This window comes from Bos mutus, chromosome 18 (genome assembly GCF_027580195.1).
Source record: "Bos mutus isolate GX-2022 chromosome 18, NWIPB_WYAK_1.1, whole genome shotgun sequence".
In the NCBI taxonomy this organism is placed as follows: Eukaryota; Metazoa; Chordata; class Mammalia; order Artiodactyla; family Bovidae; genus Bos; species Bos mutus.
Genome location: NC_091634.1, coordinates 809246 through 821698, shown reverse-complemented (window position 1 = coordinate 821698; position 12453 = coordinate 809246).

Here is a 12453-nt window from a genome sequence, read left to right as displayed (position 1 = left end):
CCAATGACCCAGTCTGGAATGCCTGGCTTAGTGCTGCTGTCCCTGTGAGGAACTTCCCAAGCAGGAGGGTGACATGCATGGGTGGAAATGAAGCTGGAGTCCCTGGTGGTAAGGCAGGAAGATATGTGTAATTCATGGTCAGGACACAGGAGACAGAGTCCTTGCGCTGAGGGGTAGAAGTCAGTGTATACATGCAGTGTAGAGGGACCACTCTCATGAAGGTCTGGCAGTAGTGAGCACTTGTGTAAGTCCCTCACAGCATTGGTTTGGCTATGGTACAGGCAGGGCTTATGCGGTAGGGAGTGGGAGTGCTGAAGCGTTAAGATGGAGGTGTTCTTTTAGTCCCCAAACTTAGCGGTGGGGAGAGGCAGCAGAGGACTGAAATGACCAGACTCCTCAAATCCTGAACCAGGCAGCACTGAATCCCAGGTCCATATCCATTGTGCCAAGATCGCCGAGATCACAAACAGATGATACTATGTCTCTGTGCTTCCTCTCTAGAAAGTGTCCATTTGATGCAGAGATTCTTCGCATCTTCTAACAACCAGTCCATCCTAAAGGACATCAGTCCTGGGTGTTCATTGGAAGGACATGTTGAAGCTGAAATTCCAATATTTTGGCCACCTGATGCGAAGAGCTGACCCATTGGAAAAGACCTTGATGCTGGGAAAGATTGAGGGCAGGAGGAGAAGGGGATGACAGAGGATGAGATGGTTGGATGGCATCACCGACTCAATGGACATGGGTTTGGGTGGACTCCAGGAGTTGGTGATGGACAGGGAGGCCTGGCGTGCTGCAATTCATGGGGTCACAAAGAGCAGGACACGACTGAGTGACTGAACTGAACAGCCTTAAACTCCTTCAAAGTAACAGCCAGCCATATTTGGGATATTCATAAGGTTCTTTCTCCAATGTGAAATCTCTGATGAACAAAGAGACTGGATTTACTAATAAAAGATTTCCTGCATTCACTGCATTCATAAGGCCTTTCTCCAGTGTGAACTCTCTGATGACAATGAAGATTTGAACTACCAATAAGACATTTCCCACATTCACTGCACTTGTAAATTTCTCCAAGATGGACTTTCCTATGGGAACTGAGGTGGTGGATTTGGTAAAGGATGTCCTAAATGCTCCAGGCTTATATAGCCTTTCTCCCCTGTAAATGCCCTGATGATAATGAAAACCAGGCAGAAAAGTGTATGATTTCCCACATACTTTACACTCATAAGGCCTTTCTCCAGTATGAGTTCCCTGATGTTCAATGAAAGAGTACTTACTGGTAAAAGATTTATCATATTCCTTGAACTGATAGGGCTTTTCTGCAGTGTGGATTTTCCTATGGCTACTGAGCTCCCAGCTTTGGTAAAATGTGCTTCAACTAAAAGATACGAAGTGTCATAACTAAGACCCAGCACAGCCAAATAAATAAATAAATATATTTAAATGTGGGTCTGCCCATACCATATTGGCAGGATTTCTCCCCAACATGCTGCTTCTGGTGCTGCTGAATGTTGGCAGTGAAACAGAATTATTTCCCACATGACCCACATACACATACAGCGGTTTCCTGCCTGCTGTTTGTTCCTTGTTCTTCAGCCAAATGCAAAATGTCTCTCAAGACTAGAATGCACATCTTACAGAGCTGGACCTTCTCAGGAGACAAACCTGTGTTGGATGTCCTCATCTGTGAGACTCCTTCTGCAACTCACGCTGTTCAAAAGGTGTCTCCTTATCCTGAACTCCATGCCAAGAACATGAAAACAAAGAAGTGGTAAAGAAGTCCTTGTTGACTTTTTTGGAGGGAAGGATGACATCACAAATCCATGTCGGACACGTGAAAGAACCACTGCCCAGGAGTATGTTCGGAAATAGGCTTGGAGTCAAATTGAGGAAGCACCTGCAAGAATCGTAGGCTGCAGTGAAACTGGGAAAACTGGGAAGTAGTAGAAATGACAAATTGACAAAAGGTCAAGAATAGACAAAGATGAGAGAAATGATTTGTAGCCACTGACGATGGCACCATGACACTTGTCCAAAGGAAGAAAGGCATTCTATCTGGTATGAACACAGACCTGATATCAAGCCCTCACCCAGCTGCCGTTTATTTCCCCAGGGTACCTCTGAGCACTTTATGTTGAGACCAGAATGATGTCCATACCATGAAGCCCCAAGGACTCTCCATTGCAAGCTGAAAGACTACACAGGACACACACTATACAACTTCTAACTCAGTCAAGATGGGTGAATGGTAACACTGGCCCAGAGGAACTCAGTAACACAATATATGGCATTTAAATATTACATTAAAAAAATCCAGTGGATCCAGGGAAAGGGATGGACAGTGGATAGAATTTAGGAATTTTGGGAATCTATCTCCACCAAAACGTATTAATAATTGTACTGCTGCTGCTAAGTCGCTTCAGTCGTGTCCGACTCCTAGCGACCGCATGGACTGCAGCCCACCAGGCTCCTCCATCCATGGGATTTTCCAGGCAAGAGTACTGGAGTGGGTTGCCATTGCCTTCTCCGAATAATTGTACTAACAGAGTCTAATTTATCTAACACTTTTGCTACTATTGAGCCTACTGAATATCTGCAGTGTCCCACGAAACAGAGTTTGAAGAGATAAAGATTCACAACCAGAATCAGATATCACATGGAGGTTAAGATGATCACATTGGGAATATGAAATAATTATGAATAAGCTAATTAACCTCTGCTAAAGAATAAAGAAAACAGCATACCATACCAGAAGGACAATGTAAGTTGAGAAGTGAGAATTCTAACAGAGGAACCAAAAAACAAAGCTACAGTCAAGTACACTGTAACTGAAATGAAGAATGACTGTGATGCACATATTATTCATAGGCTGAACACAACCGAGAAAAGGATGTTTAAGCTTGATTTTCTCTTAGTAGAAAATTCCAAAACTAAAAAGCAAACAACAACAAAAAAAATGACAGAAAATAAAATGGAAAACACCAGAACATTCAAGACCTGTGGGAAAACTGCAAAAGGTTTAACATACACATATGGAAACATGTCAAAGAGAAAAAGAAAAAAGAATAGAAGAAATTATTGAGGCAATAATGATGAAGAAATTTTAATCCAATTAATGTTAGATACCAACCCATAGATCCACAAAGCTCACAAACCATCAGACAGATTGAAATAAAAAAAACTACAGGTAAGTATATCACATTCAAGTGCAGGAAATAAAAAAGAATCCTCAAGGAAGCCACAGGAATAAATGGCTTTTAGAGAAGCAACAAAAACAATGACATTTGAATTCTCCTCAGAAATCAGGCAAATAAGAATGGTATGGAGTTAAAATATTTAAAGTACAGTGGGTGTGGTGATTATGATGGGGTTTGGGGAGGGTGGACATCCCCAATCTAGAGTTTAATATCCGTAACATTAATCTTTAAGAGTGATGGTGAAACACTTTCTTAGACACAGAAAAATGGTGGGAATATAGTAGAGGAAATCCTTTAGACAGATGAAGAATGACATCAACTAAAAATCTGGGCTTCAGACTTCCCTGGTGGTGCAATGGCTAAGACTCCATGTTCCCAATGCAGGGGGCCTGGGGTCAACCCCTGCCTGGTCAGGGAACTAGATTCCACATATTTCAACTAAGACCCTGTGCAGCCAAAATAAATAAAAATAAATACTTTTTAAAAAATCTGGGTTTCATAGAGAAAGTAAGAGCCTCAGAGAATTAAAAAATTTCACTGACATATAACTGCAATGGAACACTGTATATCTTCAAACTGTATAACATGATTTGATCTTGGCTTCCCTGGTGGCTCAGATGGTAAAGAATCTGCCTGCAATGCAAGAGACCTGGGTTCAATCCCTAAGTCAGGAAGATCTACTGGAGAAGGGAATGGCTACCTACTCCAGTATTCTTGCCTGGAGAATTCCATGGACAGAGGAGCCTGGCAGGCTACTGTCCTTCGGGTCACAAAGAGTTGGACACAACTGAGCGACTAAGCACTGCATATACACTGCACTAACTAACAAATTAACTTTAGTTACCAGAGTTACAACTTTTTTCCCATGATGATAACCTTTAAGAACCACTCTCTTAGAAACTTCTGAATATACAGTATGGTTTTTGGACTTTCCTGGCAGTCCAGTGGTTAGGACTCTACACTTACACTACAGAGGATGAGGATTCGATCCTTTGTCAGGGAACTAGATCCCACAAGCAACTCATCTAAATAAATAATTAATTAATTAAATATAAGATACAGTTTTGTTAATGAGTCATCATGCTGTGCATTACATTAAAAAATTCATTCATCTTATAAGTAGAAATCTATGATTTCTCACACCCTTCACTTATTTTATAAATGGACCTTCCCCCTCTTTGGCAAGCATCAATTGTTAGTCTGTATCTAAGTTTGGTGTTGTTGATATTATTTTAAATATTCAACATGTTAGAATAATCATGTTGCTACTGCTGCTAAGTCGCTTCAGTCATGTCCGATTCTGTGCGACCCCATAGACGGCAGCCCACCAGGCTCCCCCATCCCTGGGATTCTCCAGGCAAGAACACTGGAGTGGGTTGCCATTTCCTTCTCCAATGCATGAAAGTGAAAAGTGAAAGTGAAGTCGCTCAGTCGTGTCCGACTCTTATCGATCCCATGGACTGCAGCCCACCAGGCTCCTCCATCCATGGGATTTTCCAGGCAAGAATACTGGAGTGGGGCGCCATTGCCTTCTCCTAGAATAATCATACAGTACAGTTAATTCTAGATCTAACTGGGTTAGAACTGCTTGGATCCACTCATACATGGGTTTTTTTTAACATGGATATTTTTCAATAAATACAGATGACTATAGGATCTATACTTGGAAGAATCATAAATGCAAAAACTTCAGAATCAGAGAGCTGACTATGGGACTTTAGCATCCAATGATTTCAGTATAGGCAGGGTCTCCTGGAACCAATCCTCTGTGGAAGCAGAGGGACAATTGAGAAAAATAATAAAAAGGAAGAGAGAAAGCAATTAGGAGTTTTAAAAATTATAAGGTATTCAAATCACCCAGGAAGCCGCAGAGTGTTACATGATAGTGGATTTCAGTTCAGTTGCTCAGTTGTGTTTGATATAACTGGATATATGGACACCTATAGACTACTAGTTTACTCCATCCAAAAACAACACATAGTCTTCTCATGCTGCCATATATAACATTCACAAGACAGACCACATCCTAACCCAGAAAACGTACCTTTAACAACTTTGAAACAACAGAAATCATGGAATGTCTTTTCTCAGAGCACAGAGGAATTAACACTAGAAATCAGTAACACAAAGATAGCTGGAAAAAATCCCAAAATACTGAGAATTAAACAATATACTTTCAAATAAAACATGAGTCAAAGAGGAATTCCCCAAAGAAGAAACTTTGAGATAAATTTTTAAGTATTTCAACACTTCAAAATATGTGAATACAGTGAAAGCAGTGTTGATAAGACAATTTATCTATTTTTTTCTTCTTTTTTCTTAATATATATATAATTTAACCACTGGACCAGCAGTGAATTCCCAAAAACATTGTAAGTACAGTTGACTTACAATGTTTCAAGCATGCAGCAAGATGATTCAGTTATAGATATATACATACATTATTTTGCAATTATTTTCCATTATAAGTTATTACAAGCTATTGACTATAGTTCCCTGTGCTATACAGTAAACCTTAGTCACTTGTTGCATATCTATTTTTTAAATTAGAAATCTAGCATTCTAGCAATTTATAGCACTGAATGCAGATATCAGAAAAGACCTAAAATCAATTAGCTGTGCTTCTACCTTATGAAATCACAATAGGAGAAAACTAAATCCACAGGAAGAAGAAAAAAAATACTTAAAAATCAACAGAGAAAAATCAACAAAGCCTCCCAAAAGTTGGTTCTTTAATATGACTGACAAAATAAAAAAATTCTGTTCACTGTAAACATGAAAACAAGACAGGATGCAAACTACTAGTGAAGAAGGAATTCACAGGGCCTGGACTCCATCTTAGGCCTGTTCATGCTGATCACGCTCGGCCACCTTTCCAATGGGCTCTGAACTCTGTGTTTAGTGCCTAAGGAAACAACAACAGAAGGATAAGACCCCCTCCAGACAGGGGAACCTTGAAGATCGTATCTAGGTTACTCATCGCCTAAGAGAAAACATGCACTAATCACCCCTTCCTCCAGACAGGCCATAAGTTTTCTGTATCTATCAGAGTGTAACCTCAGGTTTATTGATTATTGGCTAACTGTTTGACTGTTTGAGCACATGAGCACATAGCACGTGAATCATGGGGTTATTGGGATTGTATTTTCCTTGGTTTATGTGAGTCTCAAGGAATTTGGAGTGGTGGGTTCAGACACGAACACATGGGGTATAAAAGACTTTCGCAAATGCTGGTCGGGGTCCTTGGCTAAGAGGAGAGTCTGCTATGGACCCGCCGGTGTAATAAACTGCGCTCCACTATCTGCATTGTCCTGAGTGAGTTTCTTTCCCGGAACGCGTGGCTACAACATTTGGTGCATGGGCTGGGAAACTCCTCACTTTGAGGAGACAGGTCTCATTTGAGGCCACCCTGAGGCTTTGTGGCTTGAATCTCCTAGAGGAGGGAAGGCCCCTCGCCCTTCTAGAAGAATTCAGCCTTTCAATGCCCCGTTTCTTCTCTTTGGCAGGTAGTGAATGGCATCAAGGGAACTGAGCGCTCAGGTGAGGAGGAACCCACCTGGCAGGGTGGAAGAGGGGGCCTGATCACCCCCCTGGGGGGGACTAGAAGGGGCACGGACCCACAGGGGCCTGGAATAGGCAGGAAGCAGCGATCGCTTGGTACATAGGTCGACGAGCGTGCTAGGTTTAGGAAGGAAATTTGTGAAGGTCATCTAGGAGTTGTGTCCACGCTGTCTCAGGGAAAATTATTACCAGCGATCTCCAAGGGATTTTTAGGATAGGAAACTGGTCCTTGTATGCTCGTATTCTGCCCTCCCCCAGGACGTGTCCCGTCTGCTGTGAAATTCTTGATCCCCTTGGAATTGTTAGGCTAGAAGGAGGGGATAAATAAGTGAGTATGAATTGGCTTTCCCAGAGATGGCCTGGGACATGGGATATTTAACCCATCTGTGTTTACATCCGCACCTGATCAAGCCCACCAAGGCAGAATGGACTTTAAGGGAGAAACAGTCTTGGACCACGTGGTGGTGTTCTGGTTCGGCTGTCCTGACCGGCATGTGAAGGCATGCCTATCCCCCTTCTCCTGGGATCTGGCAGGTAAGGCCCTTCTCACCCCAATTAGGAAGGAGGCAGAATGGCAATTTAAGTGTCATTGAGTGGAAATATCGGAAGTGCATAGGGTACTGAGAACTTCGTAGACAGAACGAAAAGGAAAAGTAGAAGAAGGTCTGTGAAGGTAAGCAGGATGGGAGGAAGTGAATCTAAGGCAACTGTATAGGAGCGCATGATTAAAAATTTAAAGAAGGGATTCGGAGGAGACTATGGGGTGAAGATGAAGCCTAACCGCCTCCACATACTCTGTGGGGTTGAATGGCCCCCTGTGGGAGTAGGACGGGCACCAGAGGACACCATGAACTTAGAAATAGTGGAAGCAGCCTATACAGTAGTCACAGGACAGCCAGGACACCCGGATCAACATCCATATATTGACTCACGGCTCGGGTTAGCTCAAGGCCCTCCTACTTGGACAAGGTTCTGTATCCAGAAGGGAAAGGGGGAAATATTAATGGCACAAAAATTGATAATAAAAAAGGAAATTCTACAGGATTTGGACGGGGACGACCTGATCCCTTCCCCATACTGGATAATGATGCGCCTGCCTTCCAGTGCTCCACCAGGACCGGAGGCCGCCTTAATGCCCCATCCAGGGCCAGGTGAAGTCCTGCAGCAGCCGCTGCTCCTCCGCCAGCTCTCCCCGAGGTCGTAGAGCCGCCACCTCGGCAGGCTCCGATCCCGGTGACAGAAGCCTCTGGCCAACACTTCCAGGATCCGGCTCCAGCCAAACCGCCCAAGCTATACCCGCCTCTCCTGGTGAGTACTGACAAGAAGGGGAGGGAGACGTTGGAATTAAGCAGAGACTGCGCTCTGCCAGAGAGCCGGAGGGAACGAAAGAGAGCAGACAAGAGATTTGCAGTGCTAGCTGCTGCTCTGGGAAAGTCTGTCTCGGACTCTCCAGAAAACCTCATCTGCCCCAGGGACAGGACAGTCCTTCAACCGGTCCCAACGGAGGTCTCGGGTCCCGTTACAGCCAAACCAGTGTGCCTGGTGCCAAGCTTTTGGCCACTGGAAGAATGAATGCTCTAAGGCAAGGAAGGAAGAGGAAGCTCCCGCAGTGGTGGGGCTTGCTGACTTGGAAATTAAATAGGGCTGCCGGGGCTCAGAGATATCAGGTCCCCGAGAACCCATGGTAACCTTAAAAGTGGGGGGCCGAAACATTGACTCCATGGTGGATACAGGAGCAGAACTGTCGGTAGTAACAAAATCTGTGGCACCACTGTCCAAAAAGACTACCGCTGTAACTGGGTATCGGGAGAAGACATGACTAAATCTTTTTGCCAGCCCAGAAAATGTCAGATGGGGGCACCAAGTCCTGAGTGCCCAGTACCCCTGTTGGGAAGAGACTTGCTCTCCGAACTAGGAGCACAAGTGACTTTCTCCCCTGAGGAGAGGCCCACCTTCTGGATGGACACTATGACTTATTTGCTCTCTCTCTCTCAATATCACCCCAAGATAAGTGGAGGTTGCATGAGCCTCTGAAGGAAGAACTGGTGGGCCAGAAGAGCATAAGAGCGAGCTAATTCAATTATTCCCTGAGGTCTGGGTGGAAGACAATCCCCACCTCCTCCCTCCAGGCTGGCTAAACATCAAGCCCCAGTGATAGTAGAAATCAAACCAGGCACCATCCCGGTCAGAAAATGCCAGAACCCGATACAGATAGAGGCCTGGGCCAGCATACTGCCCCACATCAATAGATTGAAACAAGCAGGCATTCTATTAGAGCCAGTCGTCTTGGAATACGCTGATCCTGCCAGTCAAAAAGGAAGGAGGACAGGACTATAGGCCTGTACAGGATCTCAGGCTAGTCAACCAGGCTACTGTGACTTTACACCCCACTGTTCCAAACCCCTATACCTTACTTAGCCTCCTCCCGCCAAGGACTAAAGTTTATACTCGCCTAGATCTCAAGGATGCCTTCTTCTTCGTATGCCTCGCCCCAGCGTCACAGCCCTTCTTTGCCTTTGAATGGGAAGATCCAGTTGGGGACACCAAGCAACAGCTCATCTGGACTCCCCCACAAGGGTTTAAGAACTCCCCAGCCATCTTTGGGGAAGCCTTGGCTTCTGACCTGAACTTATTCCATCCAGAAGAATATGGACGTTGGCTCCTACAATATGGGGATGACCTGCTGCTGGCTGCTGAGACCAAGGGAAAATGCTGGGAAGGGACAAAAGCACTGCCCCAGCTGCTGATGGAAGCAGGTTCCCGGGTGTCGAAGAAGAAGGCCCAGATCTGCAAGGAGGAGGTCATGTATCTGGGGTTTGTTTTAAAGGACACAAGGTTCCACACCCTAGTTGGGTCCTATATACTGATGGCACTAGCCTCATAAAACAAGGACAACGGCTGTCAGGTTAGCCAAAGTGGAAAGGGCCATCAAGACTGAAAAGGGATGGTGGGAATTGCCAAGTGGCAAATTATTGGTACCAGAGGAGCTGGCACCCACTCTGGTAAGCCAAACACACCAAGCGACCCACCTAGGCCATGCTGCCCGCTCACAGGTTAATGCTGCCTCTCGGTATTCAGACAGAAACCTCCGGGGATTCAGTGGAAAGGCACGCTGCCCTTTGAACACCTGGGAGTGGACTTCACTGAAATGAAACCTCACCGACACTACCGTTACCTGCTGGTCACGGTATGTGCGTTCTCGGGATGGGCAGAAGCTTTTCCTACCTGAACTGAAAGAGCATCAGAAGTAGCCCGGTGCCTGCTTAGGGAAATAGTTCCCAGATTTGAACTTCCTACCAGCATTGGTTCAGACAATGACCCGGCTTTTGTAGCTGATTTAGTACAACAAGTAAGCAAAACTTTAAACATCAAATGGAAACTGCACACTGCCTATAGGCCCAGAGTTCTGAGATGGTAGAATGAACCAACCGGACATTAAAGAGACTCTCCAAGTGGATCATAGAGACTGACTGCTCCTGGGTGGACTTGCTTCTGACGGCTCTGCTCAGACTCAGTGGGATGACCCCACAGTCCCATGGCTCTTCTCCGTAGGAAATTGTGTATGGGAGGCCCTCTCCCATAATAAAACAGGTGTCAACAAATTTGCCTCAGGTAAGGGGGAATACTGTTCATGGGGTTCATACTGTTCATGGGGTTCTCAAGGCAAGAATACTGAAGTGGTTTGCCATTCCCTTCTCCAGTGGACCACATTCTGTCAGATCTCTCCACCATGACCCGCCCATCTTGGGTTGCCCCACGGGCATGGCTTAGTTTCACTGAGTTAGACAAGGCTGTGGTCCTAGTGTGATCAGATTGACTAGTTTTCTGTGAGTATGGCTTCAGTGTGTTTGCCCTCTGATGCCCTCTTGCAACATCTACCATCTTACTTGGGTTTCTCTTACCTTGGGCGTGGGGTATCTCTTCACGGCTACTCCAGCAAAGTGCAGCCATTGCTCCTTACCTTGGAAGAGGGGTATCTCCTCACCACCCCCCTTCCTGACCTTCAACGTGGGATAGCTCGTCTAGGCCCTCCTGCGCGCCCGCAGCCACGGCTCCTTGGACATGGGGTTGGTCCTCCCGGCCACCGCCCCCGGCCTCGGGTGTGGGATTGCTCCTCCCGGCCGCCGCCCCTAACCCAGATAATCACGATGGTGTGATCACTGACCTAGAGCCAGACATCCTGGAATGTGAAGTCAAGTGGGCCTTAGAAAGCATCACTATGAACAAAGCTAGTGGAGGTGATAGAATTCCAGTTGAGCTATTCCAAATCCTGAAAGATGATGCTGTGAAAGTGCTGCACTCAATATGCCACCAAATTTGGAAAACTCAGCAGTGGGCACAGGACTGGAAAAGGTCAGTTTTCATTCCAATCACAAAGAAAGGCAATGCCAAAGAATGCTCAGACTACCGCATGATTGCACTCATCTCACACGCTAGTAAAGTAATGCTCAAAATTCTCCAAGCCAGGCTTCAGCAATATGTGAACCATGAACTTCCCGATGTTCAAGCTGGTTTTAGAAAAGGCAGAGGAACCAGAGATCAAATTGCCAACATCCGCTGGATCATGGAAAAATCAAGAGAGTTCCAGAAAAACATCTATTTCTGCTTTATTGACTATGCCAAAGCCTTTGACTGTGTGGATCACAATAAACTGTGGAGAATTCTTCAAGAGATGGGAATACCAGACCACCTGACCTGCCTCTTGAGAAATTTGTATGCAGGTCAGGAAGCACCAGTTAGAACTGGACATGGAACAACAGACTGGTTCCAAATAGGGAAAGGAGTACGTCAAGGCTGTATATTGTCACCCTGTTTATTTAACTTATATGCAGAGTACATCATGAGAAACGCTGGACTGGAAGAAACACAAGCTGGAATCAAGATTGCTGGGAGAAATATCAATAACCTCAGATATGCAGATGACACCACCCTTATGGCAGAAAGTGAAGAGGAACTCAAAAGCCTCTTGATGAAAGTGAAAGAGGAGAGTGAAAAAGTTGGCTTAAAGCTCAGCATTCAGAAAACGAAGATCATGGCATCCAGTCCCATCACTTCATGGGAAATAGGTGGGGAAACAGTGGAAACAGTGTCAGACTTTATTTTTCTGGGCTCCAAAATCACTGCAGATGGTGACTGCAGCCATGAAATTAAAAGACGCTTACTCCTTGGAAGGAAAGTTATGACCAACCTAGATAGCATATTGAAAAGCAGAGACATTACTTTGCCAACAAAGGTCCGTCTAGTCAAGGCTATGGTTTTTCCAGTGGTCATGTATGGATGTGAGAGTTGGACTGTGAAGAAGGCTAAGCACCGAAGAATTGATGCTTTTGAACTGTGGTGTTGGAGAAGACTCTTGAGAGTCCCTTGGACTGCAAGGAGATCCAACCAGTCCATTCTGAAGGAGATCAGCCCTAGGATTTCTTTGGAAGGAATGATGCTAAAGCTGAAACTCCAGTACTTTGGCCACCTCATGTGAAGAGTTGACTCATTGGAAAAGACTCTGATGCTGGGAGGGATTGGGGGCAAGAGGAGAAGGGGACGACAGAGGATGAGATGGCTGGATGGCATCACTGACTCGATGGACTTGAGTCTGAGTGAACTCTGGGAGTTGGTGATGGACAGGGAGGCCTGGCGTGCTGCGATTCATGGGGTCGCAAAGAGTCGGACACGACTGAGTGACTGATCTGATCTG